This window comes from Oryctolagus cuniculus, chromosome 16 (assembly GCF_051225735.1).
Source record: "Oryctolagus cuniculus isolate XC-2025 breed Fujian yellow rabbit chromosome 16, ASM5122573v1, whole genome shotgun sequence".
Taxonomy (NCBI): Eukaryota; Metazoa; Chordata; class Mammalia; order Lagomorpha; family Leporidae; genus Oryctolagus; species Oryctolagus cuniculus.
Window position 1 is genome coordinate 69536320 of NC_142882.1, and position 19968 is coordinate 69556287.

General features: G+C 44.4%; 1 protein-coding gene and 1 pseudogene across 7 annotated transcripts in view; one reads left to right on the forward strand and one right to left on the reverse strand.

Moving 5' to 3' along the window:
- The window catches only part of HECW1 (HECT, C2 and WW domain containing E3 ubiquitin protein ligase 1), a 408266-nt gene that overhangs the window by 101548 nt on the left and 286750 nt on the right, over positions 1-19968 (forward strand). The gene's annotated exons all lie outside the window — the stretch shown is intronic.
- LOC149121807 (ubiquitin-ribosomal protein eS31 fusion protein pseudogene) lies at positions 16932-17506 on the reverse strand (annotated as a pseudogene).

Sequence of the window (19968 nt, forward strand, 5' to 3'; positions counted from 1 at the left end):
TTTTTTTTTTTTTTTATAATGACACAAACCAGGTTAAGACATATGTTCAAATAAATCTCCTGAATAATACATATGGGAAACTATACCAGCTAGAGGTGTGTGTGTGTGTGTGTGTGTGTGTGTGTACTTGTCAAAAAATGGCTATTTAATTCAGTTTTACCCTCCTCCACCCATTATCTTCTTCATTTTTGGCTTGGTGTGGTGGTGGTTCCTGCTTGTGCATCCGTCAGGATTCCGTGCGTAAATGACAAATTCAAGGGGGGCAATTTGAGGAGTGTTTAATAGATGGACTGTTTACAGGGGCATGGGCGGTGCATAGGAACCACAGGGTCGGTATCCTGGGACGAGGGGCACTCCTAAATCCAGAGCCCAGTGGACAGGGCCACTTGGGAGAGGCCGAGACCTTGTGGCAAGGAGCAGCCCAGGCTGAGGGGACAATGGAGGCAGCACTGTGACCTCACACTCCTCCTGCCTGCTGATCTTTTCTCAAGCTCATCATTCACCAAATGCAATGGGAAAAGAGCAGGTGGGAGAGTTGGTGAATGCCCCCATCCTCCATCAGACCAGCCTCCAGGGAACCACGGTAGGAAAGGAAACTGGTACAGGAGGGGCCGGTGGAAGGAAGCCTACATTTTTAGTTTCCTGTTCACATATTCTTCCTGCTGTCTGGTTTACTTTGCTATGTTTTTCCTAATTTTAAGAAACTTAAGGATTTAATTCTCATTTCCTTTATTTACATGTTCTTGTTCAATAACAACGAAAGTAGTTAAATGATATCATATTTAATTAACAGTGACTGTATTTGCATTTCCTGAGTGGACAGTGCCCTTTAGTCCTTGCTGTGCCTGCGTTAACTCTTTAGCTGCTGCATCCTGGGACAGTAGTGCTCCTAGGGAAAAGGCTCACAAGGGTGCTGTTTTCCAATCCACACGGGATTGTTTCTGTGTTTTAAGGGTCAGTATGGCCGAACCAGTGAGTGCTGGCTAGTGTAATCTTTCACGCTGTGCATTCTCCTTCTGTGTAAAGTTCTGTTTGCATTCTTTTTGTGGCATTCTCATCATTAATTACTAAAAAAAAGTCTGTACTTGCAATTTAAAATTCCACTTTAACCAAAAAGCCATTTGATTTCAGTTTTAAAATGGTTATGGTGTTTCTAAGCTTCAAACTTTTATTATTAATATCTGTTGTCGTTGCTTTGTGATCCAAATGTGTTATCCATACTCTTACTGCATCTCATATCTATTGAAGTTTTCTTTGTGGTCTTGGTAGGATCAGGTTTTCTAAGTGGTTTGTGCATTTCAGAAAACAAAGTCTGTTCTTTGATTGTAAGACCCTGGACAGAGTCTACTCAGCTGGTATGATTTTATTCAGGTTCTCTGTACACTGTTGTCTTTTATCCACTGTTCCTTTCAAATGCAAGAAGAGTTACCTCAACATCCTCTGCTGTAGCTTGGCTTTCTCAGTAGCCTTGTTCTGGTCGTGCTGTTTCTCCAGGCTTGTAAAGACAGTGTGGAGACCCAGGTAGCGGAATGTGGCAGATGAGCCCACTGTAGTTTCTTCAAAGTGCCTCACCCCACAGAGGAGAGCTGATGCCCAGTTTCTTTACGGGGGGAGACTCTGGCTTTCTGAGTCAGGGAGAACAGAAAGTCACTTGGGCCTGTTTGTCATTTAAAGTGGACTTTGCTTTATACAGTGAAAGCTGAGATGAAGTGAATGTTTAGGGCCCATGTGAGCAGACTCTATCTTTAGTCAGCACTCTTGGGTTTTTACACCTTTCCTGGCTGAAGTCGTGGCTTGGTGCTGATTCCAGATGCTGTTCACCCAGAGGCCAAGGTCTCCACTGGTACCTGCCATGCTTGCCTTTAGCAGTGTGACACATACAATGCAGTCCTGAGGCACCCCTGGACTAACCCCCAGGGGGACAACGGCTCAGTGTCTAGTTACAAGTGAAATGAGAGTCCTTTGGGGCACCATTTTGAAACCGATCTGCTTATTAATATTTTCCATATTGATAAGGTTATGGGCTCTTGCCATTAATTCAGAGAAGAATTCTGAATACTGGCTCAAATAGACCAGGCAGCATGGTAAGTTTTTTTAAAAAAAAAAAAAAAAACTTTTTATTTAGTGAGAAGAATGCATAGGAGAATGAGGGCTCTATCTAAGGGAGAAAGGCAAGCCCAGAAATTAAGTTGGGGCCACACCAAGCAGAGCAGGCCAGGCGCCACGTGCAGCCCACTTTTGGTTATGAGCAGCTACAAGCAGCTTAGCATGGGTAGTGAAGTGAAGGCAGAGAGCACAGGGGAACCAAAGACCATGTGGCCTGAAGGCCAGGGGCAACAAGGGATTAAAGGCAGCGAGGGAAAATAAGGGCCGGGCCCACCTGCTCCAGGCCTTTTATCCACAACCAAAGGGGAGTGGTTATGTAGCCTGATGGGCAGGTGGGGTCAGGTAGGGGATGAGATTACACAAGGGTGTGCTGAAGGTGTGGCCTTCAGCTCACAAATCTAATCAAAGTCATCCTGTCCGCCTGCCTACAATTTGAATAGTTCTTTTCTGAACATACTCCTCCATTTGTATCTGACCTCTGAACTAGACATTGCTTTTGTTTTTCATTTTGTGATGGGCAAAACGGTGGCAGAGAAATATTACCTCGGTCTTTGTCTCCCATGGAAGAAGAATTTCCAAGCAGACAAGCAGAGAGTTTTAAAAGTGAGATTTATTAAAGTCAGAGACCTCCAGCCAGGGTGGTGTGGAGAGGGACTTCCAAGTGAGGAAAAACCTGAAGGGGCCCATGCATTGGGATTTTTAACTACAATTTTGGGAGAAAAAAAAAAAACTTGGCAATCAAATTGACATTCAGTTACAAGGTGGGGACAAAACCCATCTTAAGACCTGATTTGTGACCTTTTACCCTGTCTGGCTTGCTCAAGATAAAACGAAAGAGCCATCACAAAGGTGGGATCCCTAATTTGTTTGACAATAAACTGGGAGCTCAGAGGGGTGGAGTCACCACTCCCTTGCTAGTCTTATGATAAGATTGGAAGCTCCCAAGGAGTGGGCAGGCAGGCACTTCTGACCTTGCTAAGGAAAACTTTTGGGGGGAACATTTTCCACCCTCAATTTGCCCTGTCTACCTATTAACCCATCTGACTTCTCACAATTTTATTTGAAAGATAGACAAAGAGAAAGAGGGAAAGGCCGGCACCATGGCTCAATAGGCTAATCCTCCGCCTGCGGCGCCGGCATACCAGGTGCTGGTGCCTGATTCTGTCCCGGTTGCCCCTCTTCCAGGCCAGCTCTCTGCTGTGGCCTGGGAGTGCAGTGGAGGATGGCCCAAGTGCTTGGGTCCTGCACCCCATGGAAGACCAGGAGAAGCACCTGGATCCTGCCTTCGGATCAGCGCGGTGCGCTGGCCACGGCGGCCATTGGAGGGTGAACCAATGGCAAAGGGAGACCTTTCTCTCTCTCTCTCTCACTGTCCACTCTGCCTGTCAAAAAATAAAAAAGAAAGAGGGACAGAGAGGGAGAAATCTTCCATCTGCTGGTTCACTTCCCAAATGCCTGCAACATCTAGGAACCCAGAACTCCATCCAGGTCTCCTGTAAGAGTTGTAAGAACCCAAGTACTGTGTCTTTACCTCCTTCCTCCCAGCGTGTACATTAGCCAGAAGACGAACCAGAGGCTGATTAGCCAGGACTGCTGTATGAGATGCAGGTGCCCCATGCAACAACTTAACTGCTGTGCCGAACACCCACCCCCAGATACTTTTTTTATGACAGCTCATTACCATTACATTATCAAACTGACCCCTTATCAAATAAGTAGAAATAAAAAATATGCAAGAAAAATTTTAAACACTCACTTTGCTCATCCTTGTACATTTTGCTATATAGACAACAGATGTTGGAATTATGATTCTGACCCCAGGACTGTGAATTGTAATGGAGTCCCAGATAGCTATGTAAAATGCACTTTTGGCTCAAGCTAAATTAAGTCCTTGGGAATACAGATAAGAAATAAGAAACATGTTTCTCCCTACTTAAAATGCGTGAGCTCTACTAAATTGGGTGAATGTTGGATTTTCAGTGAATGTATCAAATTAATGAGAGATGCTCCAGCTTCGTTTTGTCTGTAGATGAATCAAGGTATCCTAGAAAAGAAGTTACGTCTCACTCCCCATTGGATCATGGGATCATCTGCAAAGAAGAGAAACCTACTCACGCTAGTTTAAATGCTCAAAAAGGTGGGAAGGATAGAGAAGGAGTGGTTTAGGAAATTATGCAACAGATATATTCTCATGAAAACTTACAAGTAGTCAGGGCTCTCTCTTCTTCTGGACTATGTCCCATTGCTAGTCCTTGCCCTTCAATGACCTTCAGTCATAACTTACATTTTGGATGACTTCAGAAAACTAGTATTCACTACTCAGTGTCTTTTATAGTCTTTAGCAAAGGAACTCTTTTTGATCACTGACCAGCCAGTAAATTGGACTATGGCCATTGTTAGGTAGGAAGTCAGAAATGAGCTTATGTGTGTGTGACAAAGGCCCAAGGAGTTGTCATTTAGGTCCAGCATCTGCATCTTGAAGTCATCCCGATAACTTTCCAGGAGCAGCCCAGTATCTGCACTTCAAATGTCCTGCCCCTTCTACCCAATAACCATCCTTCCTCTAAGGTGGGGCGACGCCAGCCAGGCTTCCCCTGTCTGATAACTCAGGGGGGAAAACTCAGATAGGAATTTTTCGTATTTACATCCAAAAAGTCCTTTGTTCCAGGAGGAGAAGAGGTGGAGAGGCAAGACCCATCCCCTTAAAAACCCCCGGCCTCAACCGGACTGTGCGCTCAGCCCTCTGCCTCTCTGCTGAGTTGCCCGCCTGCCTGGCCTGCCCAGGTGTATCCTCTCCACTCAACCATGTATCCTCGCTTTCCCCCAGTCTGAGCCACTGGGCCCTCTCTCTCAGGTTCTGTCTGGAGAGGTGCCCATCCGTTCTTACAGATGTCCCTATCCTAATAAACCTCGCTATTTTGCTTTCCATTACTCTATGTCTCATGCTTGAATTCTTTCTTGCATGAAGACAAGAACCCTTGCTTCTCTGGTAACACCCATCTCCGGCTGTCAGCTTCGGCCTGTGAGCAGTGATGTCCATTGCAAATCTGGCCACAGCACCTGCTTCTTATGGGGCTGGCGAGTAACGGATTACCCAGAAGAGGAAAGTCTGAGCTGGGAGCAAGGCCAGGGAGGCTTGTGTGGTGCACAGAAAGGAATGGGGCTGAGCTCCACCAAGGAATCTGGGAGAATTTTATATTCTGCTTAGAGGAGGCTCGCGTAAATGGCCCAGCAAAGTCCATGTCAAAGAGGATTTTGAAGCTTTAGAAACAGAATCTTGTAAGTGGAAACTGATAGTTTGTTTTGTATTTTTAACTCAAAAAATCAATATCACCATCCTGGACCATTGGACGTTAGGTATTTTTAGATCTCGGGTTGTGTTGCTGTTTCTGAGTGGCAATGTGATCCAGGAGAACAGTGAAAGAGGGCTGAGACTCGCTGCTTCTCCCTCCTGCAGGACGCAAGGTCACCTGGAGAATCCTGTTAATCTTAACCTCTCCAGAGCTCAGGGCATTTTTTTTCCAGACAAGCAGACAAGGTGTGTCGGGGATCTGAAAATGGCAGGGCCTCAGGATATCACATCTTGGGTGATGGCTTTATTGTAGAGGAAATTGGGACTTGCTAACATGTTTTGGTGCAAAAGGGAAGAAAGCTGAGAATGGAGTAAGGTGAAGCTGCCTGCTGGGTGCTTATAACCACAGTACAAATCGCAGTGACCAGAGAGCCATGGCAAGACTGGCCTTGGTCAAGATTTATATCCAGCAATATTTTACTGGTGGGCTCTTAAAGCCACATGGACCTTCTGCATTGATGATACTTGATGAGCAAAGCTTAAGGGACAAGACAATGTCGTATTTTAAGAGGTTCACATATTTGGAACAAGTGCTCAGCCAGGGATGGGAGATGTAGATGGACAGATTGTTTTGGGAGGGGGCAGTTGACATAATTACGGTCAGTTGGGCTTAGCCTTTGAGTGCAGTGCTGCTCCAGAAACGGAAGACTCCAGTAGTGAGTTCTGATACCTGGGCTTGGGACAGACCTCACAAGTTAACCTCAAGGCTGAACAATGGTGCACAAGCTCAGGGTTCCCCAATGCTACATTTCTAACAAGCTGGCTACAAATTCAGGAGTTCTCATTACCTCCTTAGGTTTCCCAATTCACTAGAATGATTTCCAAAACACAGGAAAATGGTATTCCAAAGATATAGTTTTATTGTAGCAAAAGGATACAATCTAAAGCAGCCAAAGGAAGAGATGCACAGAGCAAGATCTGGGACTACCCAGAGTGCAAACTCCTGTTCTCCTCTCCCTGTGGGATGAGGAAGTGTCCTACCCAGGTTGTACATCACAGCAGTGCACAGAGCGTCATCAACCAGGGAGTTTTGACGTTCACTGGTTTTATCCAGGTCTCATATGTAGGCAAATTGGTTGAATTATTGGCCATACAGTTCAAATCTTCAGCTCCACTTCCCTTCCCAGAGGTCAGGCTGATACCATGGGACTCAAAAAGCCCAACCCTCCAATCACATAGTTGGTCTCTGGCATGGCCTGCACCCATTCTGAGGAATCTGTATCATGAGCACAAACTATCAGGGCCCCACCATGAAAAAGGCACTGTTTTCACCTGAGAAATGCTGTAGATTCATAGGCTATCTCCTGGGAACTGAGGATAAAGGCCGGCCAAACTCTTTAGGACACAGGGACTCCTAACAATTTTTGGTTGAGCATACTTCTTAGGGAATGTGTTGACATGCAGCCGCCCAGGCCTGGCCCCAGTTAGCCAAACACAGTGGTCCCCACTTGTCCACAGGGGATACATTCTCTAAGCAGATGCCTGAAACTGAAGATACTACCAAACCTTATAGATACCATGTTTTTTACCTATGCATACATATCTGTGATAAAGTTTATAAATTAGGCACACTAAGAAATAAGTTATGTGAATGTGCACTCTCTCTCTTTCTCAAATATCTTATTGTACTATATTCACCCTGCTTTCTGTGATGATGCAAGATGATATAATACTTCCATGATGAGAAAAATAAGGTGAAACGCTGTGTCGCCCCTGTGACGTAGAGTTAGACTACTGACCGTCTCCATAGAGTCCCAGGAAACCATTCTGAGTTTCAGGATGACATGTTGTTCTGCTCCATCTCACCTGGAAAGGGGTAATTCCTTTGTCTAGTGTATTTACACCATCCATGCTACCTGCCTTTCAGTCACTTTGTAGCTATCTTGGTTGTAAGATCAACTGTCCTAAGATCAAATATTTAGGTAATTTTCAGAATAGCACACAATTTAAAATACTTATTTCTGGAATTTTCCACTTAATATTTTCAGACCACAGTTGAACCACCAGTAACTGAATGTGTGAGAAGGGAAACTCGGATAAAGGGGACTACTGCATTATCTTTAGGGCAGCAACCTTCTGTTTCCCCTAGGACCTGCTCTGGGAAAGGAGATGAGTGGGAGACCAGTTTGTTGTGCATGTTCCATTATGGCGCCCCTTGGCTTTAGAAATGGGCAAAGCTGGGCCAGACATTCTCAGGGTTCAGCCATGCAAACCAGGTCTGGTTGATGTCACAAAGGAAACCATGAGAAATTCACACTCATAGTCAGAATTTCTACTATTTCAGAGGGACCAGTTGAGTGTGGTATTAAGTGCCCAGTTACGGGAAACACTGTGGACTTGATGAATGTTAGAGAATCTTTCCTTAAAAATCTGGAAGTGTTTTTGGGTACTGTTGATAGTGTCACAGTACATTGCAATTTTGTTACTTTCCTAGGTTTCATATCTAATAGTAGGGTGGCTGTTAATGAAGGTTTAAGCAGTTTAGGTAGGCAACTTTGAGTCTTCAGTGCACATTTCACATGGGTTAGAAGAATGCACTAGAAGAAGACAATGGTGCTTGGTAATGCATTGAATGATTCGGGGGATTCTGATGCCGAGTTTCCAGGGTCATTTTGGGTCTTGATTTCTTAGGCCAAAGATGACACATGTTAACTGTTAATCTGAGAAGAAGCTTGAATGGAAGCCTATTTACCCTTCCTCACCCTAGTCATACCATAACTTTTTTAAATTCCTGTATCTCTTGAAGTCCCTAATGCTGAGCCCTGCTTAGTGATTAATAAATATTTGCTGGGGCTGGCGCTGTGGTGCAGTGGGTAAATGCCCTGGCCTGAAGTGCTGGCATCCCATATGGGTGCTGGTTCTAGTCCTGGCTGTTCCTCTTGCGATCCAGCTCTCTGCTATGGCCTGGGAAAGCAGTACAAGATGGCCCAAGTCCTTGGGCCCCTGCCCCCATGTGGAAGACCTAGAAGAAGCTCCTGGCTTTGGATTGGCACAGCTCCAGTAATTGCAGCCATCTGGGGAGTGAACCAGCGGATGGAAGACCTCTCTCTCTGTCTCTACCTCTCTCTGTAACTCTGTCTTTCAAATAAATAATATAAATATTTGCTAAATGTAATGACCGAGGAATTAGCCTTTAATAGTTGAGTTGACTGAATTTCATCATCATCATAGATGACAATGTCAAATGACTTTTGCAGAGAAAATTAAGGGGTGTAGATCCTGGTTACTCAAAATGTGGTCCTTGGGACAGACTGTCCTTGCTTGGGAATTCAGTAGCAATGCTTAGTCTCAGTCCCCTCTCCCAGAAAGACCTACTGAATCAGAATCTGCGTTTTATCGATGTCTCTGGGCCATTGGTAAACAAATTAAGATATAAGTAATTTCTTAACTCCCATGGCACAGTTATACTTTTAGAACAATTAGGTGATAATTTCCATGGGTGGAGCCTAGGCATCAAGCTCTCCAGAAAAACCACTGGAGTAGAATAAGGCGAGTCAGTGAGTCTGCCTTGCCTAATTGGGATAATCTGCTTTGTTGCCCTGAAATAAGATGCAAAAAAAACTATGAACAGAATCACCTTCTTTTCCATCTGTGTCTTGTGCATCCTTCATAGATTCTGGAGTATTCTATGTTTAGAAGGTACTTTGTTTGCGTAAGCAGGATGACATTTGAGGTGCGTTTGGGTTCGGATCAGATGTTTTCAGAATGCTTACTTGGAAGACGTGGTGGGAGGTCCTTGAGAAGCAGCGCGGTCTACAGCGCCTCTTTCTTGCGTCAGAGCTTCCAATCATATTTTCTCAGCTGCCACTGCTGAATGATAATCGGGAGAAACTGTTTCCCATCCACAGACAGCCAAGTTCAGTAGACAGCAGCTTGTAACCACAGATGTTTCAGTTAATGAAATTAATCAGGAAACGTATGTGTGAGACTTGTAGCCCTTTGTCTACCCACACCCATTGCTGCCACATGGGAGCCTGGGATTCCTTTGCAGGGTCTCTCTCCTTTCCCTGTGCTCTTGCTGTCCGGGGGTCTCAGGGCTCAGGCTTCTGCCTCCTTCCTCTCTTCTCTGCGCTCACTGGACCGGTGATCCTATCCAGTGTCATGACTTTATTTATTTTTTTTTCTTTTTCTTTGACAGGCAGAGTTAAATAGAGAGAGACAGAGAGAAAGGTCTTCCTTCTATTGGTTCACCCCCTAAATGGCTGTTGCGGCCTGCTCACAGCGCCGATTCGAAGCCAGGAGCCAGGTGCTTCCTCCTGGTCTCCCACGTATGTGCAGGACCCAAGCACTTGGGCCATCCTCTACTGCACTCCTGGGCCACAGCAGAGAGCTGGACTGGAAGAGGAGCAACTGGGACAGAATTCTGCACCCCAACCAGGACTAGAACCCGGGGTGCAGGTGCCGCAGGCGGAGGATTAGCCTAGTGAGCCGCGGCACTGGCCAAGTGTCATGACTTTCAATTTCACCTAGCACTGAAGACACAATTATTTTTGCTCATGCCACAGCTCCCCCCTGAATGCTAATCTGTTTTTCTGTCGCCATTTGATGTCTAACAAGCATTCAATCATAAAATGTCCAAAACCAAACTCTTCTCTCCCTAAAACCTATTCTGTCCCTTCCCCATCTCAGTAAGTGGAAACGTGTCTCTTTCCCAATTGCTCAAGTCAAGAAGTAGCATTATCCTTCTCCCTCTGACTCTGCATCCAACACAGAAGTAGCCTTTGCTTCCAGCTTCAAGGCATATCTAGAATCTGACAATGTCTCACCACCATCCTGGTCCAGATCACCACCGTCTCTCACAGCAATTATTGCAGAAGTGCTAATTTGTCCCCTGTATTTTCTCTTGGTCAGCTTCAATCTTTCCATAGGACAACACCTGGAGGTGGCCCATTGAAATGTCTTGCCATTTCTCTGCTCGGATCCCTTTTTCAGTCTTTAGTAGGACGTCCATGATGCCTCCTGCTCTGTTCATAGCAAACTAATGGCCAGTGTCCTGTCTTATGTAAATACATTCTTTTGCTAGAAACGGTAAAATAACTCCCTGCCCATTTTAGTGATTATTTATCACTGACCTTGAAGTTCTGGCTAATAAAATAATACATGAAGTAAAAGCTAGGGAGATAGCTATTGTAAAATTGAGAATAAATGATCCTTATTTGGAGGTTTATGATTACATATTTGTAAAATATAAGAGTCATAACTAGTTATTTAAATTAATAAGAGTTTACAAAGTTAATCTTCAAATATAAAAATAATTTTATTTTTTTTATTTTTTTTTTATTTTTTTATTTTTTATTTTTTTTTGACAGGCAGAGTGGACAGTGAGAGAGAGAGACAGAGAGAAAGGTCTTCCTTTGCCGTTGGTTCACCCTCCAATGGCCGCCGCGGCCGGCGCGCTGCGGCCAGCGCACCGCGCTGATCCGATGGCAGGAGCCAGGAGCCAGGTGCTTTTCCTGGTCTCCCATGGGGTGCAGGGCCCAAGCACCTGGGCCATCCTCCACTGCACTCCCTGGCCACAGCAGAGGGCTGGCCTGGAAGAGGGGCAACCGGGACAGAATCCGGCGCCCCGACCGGGACTAGAACCCGGTGTGCCGGCGCCGCTAGGCGGAGGATTAGCCTAGTGAGCCGCGGCGCCGGCCCCAAATATAAAAATAATTTTAAAAGGATCCAATTTGCAAAGGTAATGAAAACTTAAAGTACTTTATTTTTTTTAAGATTATTATTATTCATTTGAGTTACACAGAGAGAGGAGAGGCAGAGAGAGAGAGGTCCTCCATCCAGTGGTTCACTCCCCAACTGGCCGCAATGACCAGAGCTGCACCAACCCAAAGCCAGGAACCAGGAGCTTCTTCCCAGTCTCCCACACAGGTGCAGGGGCCCAGGGACTTGGGCCATCTTCTTACTGCTTTCCCAGGCCATAGCAGAGAGCTTGGTCGGAAGAGGAGCAGCCAGGACTAGAACCAGCACCCACATGGGATGCTGGTGCTTCAGGCCAGGGTGTTAACCCGCTGCACCACAGTGCCAGCCCCAAAATACTTAAATCATTAGGTTCAGAAAGCTTGTAAATAAAACCACAAAAGTTTACTAAGAAGCCTGTAAGATTTAAGTGAATCTAAACTTCTCATGTTCTTTCATAAGAAAAATTATCATAAAAATAAGTACTGTAAAGTTATATATGTAGGTTACAATATTATAAATATATTACAATATTATAAAATAATTGAAATTTTACTTAATAAAATTGGGGCCAGTGTTGTGGTGTAGCAGGTTAGGCCTCTATCTGCAATGCCAACCAGTTTGAGACCTGTCTGCCAATCCAGCTCCCTGCTAATGTGCCTGGGAAATCAGTGGAAGATGGTCCAAGTGCTTGGGCTCCTGCACCCATGTGGAAGACCTGGAAGAAGCTCCTGGCTTTGACCTGGCCCAGGCCCTGCTGTTGGTGGCCATTTGGGGAATGAAACAGCAGATGGAAGACTCTCTCTCTCTTTCTTCCCCTCCCTCTCTCCCTCTCTCTCCATGTGTGTATATCTCTCCTCCTCTGTCTGTAACTCTGCCTTTCAAGTAAATAAAAAATAAATATTTAAAGCAATTAATAAAATTGTTTTTAAATATTTTGAAAGAAGGAATAGCACAGAAAAGATACATTTCAAGAAGGCAAAAGAAGAGCAGTATTAGCACCACCATCTTTTAAAGCTACAATGAGGAGTGAAATGTGATTCTGAGTCCAGACAGAATAATAGATTCACAAAACTGCACAACTCTAGCACATGGAAAAATCTGAAATATGATAAGGGCTTACAGGTACCAGTAATGCAGTGTAAGTTATTCACATGCACCCGAAATAAATTACAAAAGGATTTAAGGTGATATTTTCAAAATTGTGCTATGTAAGATATTTTATGCATACAGATATAATGAGTTGGCTTCAAAAAGTTCATGGAAAATGGTCTTAAAAGAAAATGTGCATTTTCAACAAACCTTTTTAGAATCTCCCATTTTTATCTCTATATAGGTAGGGGGGATGAGTTGGACTTTCTGGTTCCTTTTAATGTTTTGATATTAGAAAGATATCTTTGGCTACAGAAATTTGGAAATCTTCCATAAGTAGCTAACTACACAAAATTAAAAGACAAATAACACGCTGAGAAAATACTTGCAACAAGTATATTAGACAAAGCTTGGTTTTTTTTAGGAAGCACAGAGCACATTCAAAGGGTGATGCAAATATCTAAGAGAAGATAAAAAATGTGTAAAACTGGGAGATAAAAAGAACAGTGAGGACACACAGTGCTGTCCTCAGCACTTGGGGGAGAAGGATCCTTATACAGATTGCTACTTGGGGTGAACTGGTAAAGCCTTCTTGTAAGGCCACTTGGAAATATCTGTCCCTGGCCTTTAACCCTAATACGTGTGTCAGGACATAATCTTTCCTGTGGAAGTAAAGAAAAATGCAGAAAATATTTTTTGCACATGAAAATATATCACTGTTACCCAATAGCAGAAATATAAACAATGTAAGTGTCCAAAACAGGAAGAAATAGGTATCCACTAAAATTTATTTATCAAAATATTTTAACATTGGAAATGCTTATATTTTATTGAAAAATTGTGATATAAAGGTGTATATGTAAGACATCTTAAGTGTAAAGAAAAGGAAAAATGGTCAAGAGGAATCTACCAAATTGGTTAACAATAGTGAACACTGGACCTTGAGTGTCTCCTTTTGTTTACTGCTTTTCCTTGCTTTCAGATTTCCCACAGTAAGAATGAATGGCTTTTATAATTAAAAACAAAAAGTGCTATTTGAAACCAGATGTGAAGTGCCTACTATAACTAAAAGAGAAATTTAATCACTGTTCACTTCCTGGCAAATAGAATGTGTTTCCATTGTTGGCCTCTCATCACCTTCCCTTACTGAAGTCTTTGCTTCCAGCTGACATCAAGTAGAAGCTCACTATTCAGAAAGGTGCTGTGTTAGTGTTCTCTAGCAGAACTGAATCAGTAGACGATGCATATGGGTCTATGAAGGAGGACTTCTTGGGGCAATTGTCTTATGCAGTTGGGGCAACTGAGAAGTCTCGGGGTTGATACCCTGGGCTGCTGGCACCACGCATCAGCACAGGTTCCCTGTGGAAGCTGAGGGTGTAACTCAGTTTGAAGCTGAAAGGCGGAGCACCCTGATGAGAGGCCTTGAGTCCAAAGGCCAGCAACTGATGTCTAAGGTTAGAGTTGATGTGGTCCCTCCGGATTGCCTGTTAACTGATGGTACCTACCCACACTGTAGCCAGATCTTCCCACATCAAGCACTCAGACTCCCATGCTAATCTCATTTGAAAATATCCCTTAGACACAACCAAAATACCACTTTTACAGATGTCCAGGTACTCCTCAGTCCAGTCAAGTGGATACCCAAACTGGCTGTCACAGATGCTTTACAATGTAGTGAAATCAGTGACTCTGATCATCAAATCTATTGCCAAGGAAAGTAGACCTTAAAAGATGACATTCAAAGTTGTTTTTAAAAAAAGGACCTAGGACCATCAAAAAAATTATGGATTCAGGTGAAAATAATAAACGAATACCAAGAGAATTAGATGAAGTTTATGGAGTGTGTTCATATTTCTCCATAAGAAACTTACAACTACAGAAGAAGAAATAGCAACTTCAAGTAGAGAAATCTGGCAGACTCCCCTAGCTGCCACTGTCAGCTGACATCCTCACTCCTGATGCCTGCATGACACTGAGGGCTCAGCTTGGCTTCTGTGGGGCATCTGTGGCTATCTGGGAAGTAAACCAGAGCATGGGATATCTCCCTCTCTGTCCCTCCTTTCTCTGCCACTTGGATTTTCACATAAAACACATAATGTTTTAAATAGATAAGATTATTTTAGTGCAAAAAAATTTAAATCCTGGCATAGATTTTTTCATAAAACACATTTCCCATGAACTTTTTGTAGGCCCCAATATGTACAGAATTCAAAGTTTTTATGCAGCAAGATAAAACATCTTTTAGTTCCCCCTCTCCCTGAACTTTTAAAAGTATCTTCATGGGCTGGCGCTGTGGCTCACTAGGCTAATCCTCCGCCTTGTGGCGTTGGCACACCGGGTTCTAGTCCTGGTGGGGGCACTGGATTCTGTCCCAGTTGTCCCTCTTCCAGGCCAGCTCTCTGCTGTGGCCTGGGAGTGCAGTGGAGGATGGCCCAAGTGCTTGGACCCTGCACCCCATGGGAGACCAGGATAAGTACCTGGCTCCAGCCATTGGATCAGCGCGGCACGCCGGCCATGGCGGCCATTGGAGGGTGAACCAACGGCAAAGGAAGACCTTTCGCTCTCTCTCTCTCCCTGTCCACTCTGCCTGTCAAAAAAAAAAAGTATCTTCATGTATGCGTGTATAAATTTGCATGCCTATATAAATTACATGTACCTTGTATATACTAAAAGTCAAAAGAAAGAAAAAACAGCCAAATATGAACATTTGGAGAATTTATGTGAAATGCATTAGTGAGTTTGTTGTAGAATCTCCAGGCCATAATAAACAGTGAAGAGGGGTGGATGACATCCCCTGGTAGGTCTTCCCCCTACTCCCTCCCCAGCTGTTAGGGTGTGAGACAACTCTTACTCTAGCATGCAACTTTCTAAGCTTTGGGATAAAATCCAAAGTAAAGAAAAGAAATGGGAATTTCCTATTGAATCCATACCAGTAACACAGCACTGTAATTTCAGAGAGTAGTACCACTTTGTCTTCTGTTGTTAGCAGAGGATCCAGTCCTTGTGGACAACACTCAAGAAGACACCGAAAACATGCTCTGACATTATAATCTCTGGGAGTAATTAGATCTGGAAGTTGACAGTAACCAGAGAGAACTGGTCCTAAAGACAGACAGAGCTTGGAAATTTTGCTAAAAGAAGGAGATCAGCAAATGCAAAAAGAATAAGCAGAGGACTTGGTTGACTGGGATATTTCAAGGGACAGGAGAAAGATGCCTCTCAGCGCTACCTTCCAAGTCTATATTTGTGTCCAAATCCCTGCCCACTCATGGACATCAGACCTTGCCTTCAAAGTAAATGAGTTAGGGAACTGGCAAGTGCTGGTTGGCATAAAAGAGCAACGATGGGCCACCTTGCTCTGAGCAGCGGGATTTGATTCAGAGGAGGGGTAGAAATGGCGGCTAGGTACACAATGGTTGACATTTGATTTGTCCGTTAGGGTGTGAAATAAACACCCACAGCCATCGCCGTCTTACACAGACACAATTCTATTTCTCCTCACATCACACTTAAGCTGTGGGCAGCTGCAGCTCCCCTACATATTTTGGGTCTTGGATCAGATGTGCTGCATGTGTCTTCTTCCTTCTGAAGTGTTGGCCGAAAGCATAGCCTAATCTAGAACATGCTGTTTGCATGGGGAAGGGGATGGGTACAAGAGGGATAGAGCCTTCTATCACTTTTTGAAACTACTTGCTCAGAAATGAACATCACATTTAATTAGCCAAAGCATATTCTATACTACATGGCCAAGTCTAATGCCATGAGGTGGTGGGGGGTGTATCTTCTCCCCACAGGAAGCACAAGTCACACGCAGGGCAGTGGGCACAGGTATGTGAGCCTTTAAAGAGGAGAACAGGATGCTGGATGGGGCACTATAATGTGCTAGTGATAGTGAATGGCATTACCCTCACAGACTACTCTCTTTTTATTCAGGTTTTATGTGTATTTTATTTATTTATTCTGATAAAATAATGAAGCTGCTGAATCAGAACATATCAATAACTACAGCAATCTTATAATTTGCCCATACCCGGCTCCCATGGAATGAAGTGATGAGAGCCAGTTCAAGGGCTTGTGCCACAGGACAGGAACCCTGAAATTATGACTCTCAGAGCTTATATAGTAGGTATCGGGATATCTATCCCTCCTCCATCTGGAGAGGAGAGAGACCTTTATTCTGGAATGTAGAAAAGGTTGGAGAGAAGGCAAAAGGCTCCGTGGACTGAAAACCACCTTCTGAGAAGATGGATTCTTCCAGAAGTTTCCGTGTTTAAGGTGACCATTGATTGTCACTTAAACCAAGGGCATTTGCTCATGACATTGGACGTGTGGAAGTGTTCGCGGAGCGTGATTTTCCTGCCTCCGTGACTGTTAATGTCCTGGTGGTTGTTCATTTCTAGAGACCCAGGTTTCCGAGTTGGGGAGAGGATTCCCCTCCGGCCCACAGTTCTCCCTTGGCTGGTGCATTGTGTTGAGGGTCAGAGTCTCACGCTTCCCCCCCAACCCAGCTGGTTGGCTTCACTTCCCAGAGCCTCCAGGCTGGTGTGGCTAAGTGATGCCTGGAGACTCTTTATGTTTATGTACACCTTCAACATGAAAACAATTGAGTTACCAAAGAAATCATAATTTGAGTATTACAATATTCATGCCTTATAGGCTTTCGATACTTACTATCAAGTGACATAACTTATTTAGTCCCTGGGACTTTTTTTTTTTTTTTATGTTAACTTCTTTTATTAACTCCTCATATACAGTTACTTGTCTTCTGGTTTGTTGAAGCAGTAAGTCAGACAGCATTTGCCACAGTAATGTCTGTCGAAGTGGCTGGCCATGAACACACCAGCACCACATTCATCTGAAGGGCACTCACGACGCAGCCGACTGATCTTGCCATTCTCATCCACCTTATAGTACTTCAGGACAGCCAGCTTAACCTTCTTTCTCTTATGCTTATTCTTCTTGGGAGTGATGTAAGACTTCTTCTTCCTTTTCTTGGCATCCCCACGAAGTCTCAACACAAGGTGAAGAGTAGACTCCTTTTGAATGTTGTAGTCAGATAAAGTCCGTCCATCTTCCAGTTGCTTGCCAGCAAAAATCAGTCTTTGCTGATCAGGAGGAATTCCTTCCTTATCCTGGATTTTGGCTTTTACATTTTCTATTGTAAATTACATATTCTATTGTTCAACCTCGAGCGTGATGGTCTTCCCCGTAAGGGTTTTCACGAAGATCTGCATCCTGGTGGCGGGCCCACCTGCGCGCAGATGGCAGATCGAAAAGCAGTCCCTGGGACTTTTTAGAAGCTATGTGGAAAAGACAAGAGTTGGGTACTCAGTCACATATATCTGGGTCAGTATACACCTGTGGATTTGACTTTTTGAAGCTTACTTATTTGTTAGAGGGAGGGAGGGAGGGAGAGCGAATATGAATGAGAGAGAGAAAGGTCTTCCATCCTCTGTCTCAGTCCCCAAACACCTGCCACAGCTGGCACATGGCCCAGTCAAAGCCAGGCGCTCCATCTGGGTCATGTAGATGACAGGAACTCAAGTACGTGGGTCACCTCTGCCGCCTCGCAGCTGCATTAGCAGGAAGCTGGATCAGAAGCAAAGGCAGGACTCAATCCTAGGTTTTCGAGTATGGAATGTGGGTGCCCCAGTGCTTACCCCTGCCTGTGCATCTTAGTATCTTTAAAAATGTGCTACCGAAAAAGATGGTGGTGATATCCAGTTGTGAGTTTCACTGGTCAGTAGTGACAGATGTTACTGGTTGCCTCGCCCACAACCCAAAACAACTTCTATGAAAATGATTTTATGAAAGTCCCTCGAGTGATGCCAACTGGCACTACTCTGGAGCCTAGGAGCTGGTATCAGTAAACCTGACTCCCCAACTGGTTTCCAGGAGAAAGTAAGACCTGAAGCTCAGAGGAGACCCCTCCCCCAGCCTGCTTCTCCTGCCTCAGGTAGCTCCAGGCCTGCACCAAGCAGCCATCAAGCCTCCATATGCTTGTTTGCATTGGACCTTTTGAGTTCCCCCGATTGCAGCAAAGCTGGAAGTGGATATAGAGATACAAGGGGAATGACAGAGGCTGTGGTACTCACAATAGAAAGGCAGACAGAGATAGGGAACCAGATTATAGTTTCTGGCACAGGAAAGACATGCTACTTCGTATCATCTAGAATCAAGCTTCACCCCAGGTAGTCAGATGAACTGCCGGTTAGGAGCAGCAAGCAGCAAGCTGCACATGATATAGGGATTGATAAGCAAGTGGTAGGCCAGCCAGTGACGTGCAATACAGCCCTGCTGGTGAAACTCTCTGCCCTCCGCAACGCCCCCCTGCCCCAGCACACACTGGTCCCACCCCATTCCCACCCCCTTCACATCTGGCCGAGATTCTCACAGTATTTCCCAACTTCCTCCTTTGCCTTCCCATCTTAAACCAGCAGCCATAGCCCCGCAGGTGACAGCCAGATCATGCCACTTCCCTCCTCAGAGCTCTCCACTGACTCCCCACCACCGTGCACATCAGGTCCGATGAACGAGAGGCCAGACTTTGCTCCTCTGTGATCCACTCCACTCTCTGAGCTCTGGTCACCCTGGCCTCTTTGCCTTTTCTCAGGAATCCCAGATGCTGTTCTACCTCAGGACCTTTGCACTGGCTGTTCCCTTTGCCTGGAATGCTTTTTCCTGGGATATACATGGAAATCTCCTTTCCTTCCTTCAGGTCTTTTCTGAGTCTCCTTATCTTTGAAGCTTTCCCCAAAGACCCACGAATATCTCATGTCTACCGACATCTTCACATTTTATCTCTTTGTTGTTTCTTCTCAAAATTTTCCACTCTCCAACTTGCACATTTTACTTATTTATTGTGTAGATTGTTACTGCTGCCCCTCAGATGTGAGCTGCACATGCAGGGCTTGCACTAATACGTTGTCTCATCTGCAGTGCCTGGCATGTGGTTGACCCTCAACAAACATTTGTTGAATTATTTGAATGAATCATGTGAGGCCCTAGAACAAAACATGGGGATATTTTAAAAGATCATGAAAATTGGAATCAAATGTTTATTTTGGTGCAAAAGTTTGAAATCGATGCATATGACATGTCTTCAAAAAGTTTATAAAAGTTAATATTATAAAAACTATACAGGTATTTGAGGTTTGTTTGCTCCCAAATAAACTTAGTTTGTAATTCCATCTTCCCACAAATTTTCTGAAGCCTCCTTGTACATGTACAACAAATAAGAAGAAAAAAGGTCAGATTTTCTCATGATCTGGGGCCCAGGGCAGGCTTCCTCCACCTAACCTTGTTGATTCAAGTTAGCTAATAACTAACACACTGCACCAATCCTTTGCCAGAGCCATGGTCCTGAACCAAGTGTTGACTTCACTATGGATGCTTCTTGCCTCTGATAGAGACATCCAATAAAACCTCTGTAAGTTGAGCATATTGTAAACCAAAAAAGCCTTTAGTGTACATTGTAGGCTGGCAACACAGTACACTTAGGAGTGTCAGTTGTTTATCTTCGTGACCACACAACTGGGAAGGAACTGCAGTGCCTTGCTGTTGCCCGGCATCACAGGAGAGTAGGTGCTCACATCCATCGCCTGGGGAAAGATCAACATTCAAAGTCAGAGTTAGGCTGTTCCTGAATGCGTAGCACCTTTGTACCAACTGTAAAGTTGAATAATAGTAAGTTGCATGACGGTGAGTCAGAGATCACATGTAGACCCTAAGAAGCCCAGCCA